Source organism: Alnus glutinosa, chromosome 7 (assembly GCF_958979055.1).
Source record: "Alnus glutinosa chromosome 7, dhAlnGlut1.1, whole genome shotgun sequence".
NCBI classification, from domain to species: Eukaryota; Viridiplantae; Streptophyta; class Magnoliopsida; order Fagales; family Betulaceae; genus Alnus; species Alnus glutinosa.
In genome coordinates, this window is record NC_084892.1 from 28,675,273 (window position 1) to 28,676,781 (window position 1,509).

A 1,509-nucleotide genomic window follows, 5' to 3' on the forward strand; every position below is an offset into this window, starting at 1 on the left:
TTTACAAAAAATAAAATCAAATTGTAGATCAATGTTCAATAATGTTTTAATTAATAAGAGAGTTCATGATAAGTGAAATGCAAATGATCTTATCATGGATCTGCCCATTTGAAATTGAAGTGGTTGAGATACACCATGAATCATTAACCCAAAGATTAATGAAAAAAAGAGAAGTAATCATGAAGCAAAAGAAAGGAAGAATTTCTTATACCATCAAATAGAAGGAGGCCCACAAAAATCTAAAAGATAGAGAGGGGGAACCTTCCTCTTATTAGAGTTGTAATGTCATCATTTCGTGACCCAAAATACCTCAAATCTATCATTTTTCTATTTTTTTTTTTGCCTTTTTTGTTTTCTTTTTTCTTTTTCTTTTTGGTCATTTTAAATATTTTAGTTGTGAAAGTGGAACAATGCAACTTTAATGGTAGCTTAAAAAAATTGTAAAAATTGAAACATTAAGGTTACATTTGGGATACAGAATGATTATTTCATTAAAAAAAAAAAGAAAAAACATCTTTTATTAAAAATGAAAGAAGATTTTGAAATAGAATAACCCTAATTTTATTTCATTTCATATTTTTATATTTTCTATAAATATATATATATATATATATATTTTTAACAAAATAGTTATTGGGCGTACAAAGATAACCTAAAAATAAATTACAAATAAGATAGTAGTAGAAAGGGTAGGTAATGGACAAAGTTGTAATATTGAAAATAAAGACGGTCCCTTGTGAGGAAAAGACTTGGATACATAGAAGTGCAGTGCAGTGTATGGTGTATGGTAAACGTAGTCGGCAAGGGCATTAAAAAGACAGCCTACGCAGAATTGCACGTAAGAAAAACAAACGCACCCACCCACTCAATGACTCACCCACCCTCACACAGTCGCACTCACATTGTCAAATCAGCAGCATTTATAGTCAAGCTTTCCATGGCTACAGGAGAATTGTCTGCGTTTAGCCACGTTCCCTTCGATCTCTGCTTCTATAAATGCTACTTCTCTTCTCAAACCCTTCTCCAACCATTAAAATAAAGAGCTTCAAGGCTCCTCCCAACGTTGCCGATGTAAAAGCAGGGAAGAGTCTGTTAAGCTCAGGAGGGATAGCGCCATGGACGTACGGCCTTGGGCTATTTTGTTGATGGGGTTTTATTCCTCGATCTGTAGCGCTATCCATCCTGAGTTTCACCGGTTCTTCTTGCTCTCTCTCTCTCTCTCTCTGGCGCGCGCAGTTTCATCTAAGAAAACCAGGAATGCTCTTCATGTGGGTATGCAATGTTACTCCATTCACATCACCATTATTTTTTTGTTTTAATGTACGATGCCTTTCTGTTTTTGCGAAGCAATTAATGTACTGGTTTGGTCGTTTTCCTTTCTAGAAAAATTAAAAGCATACAGAAGAAGAAGAGGAGGAGGAGGAGATAGATCGGAGTTGCCTCCAGTCTCGAGACGAAATGAGATATGGGATTTGTGCTTGAAATCGATCAATAAACTCTTTATATTTA

General features: G+C 34.6%; 1 long non-coding RNA gene across 1 annotated transcript; it reads left to right on the forward strand.

Moving 5' to 3' along the window:
- The first annotated feature begins 1,038 nt into the window (after window positions 1–1,038).
- On the forward strand, window positions 1,039–1,509 carry LOC133872389 (uncharacterized). The gene is made up of 2 exons (XR_009901013.1): window positions 1,039–1,272; window positions 1,384–1,509. It is a non-coding gene; the product is annotated as an uncharacterized LOC133872389 (long non-coding RNA).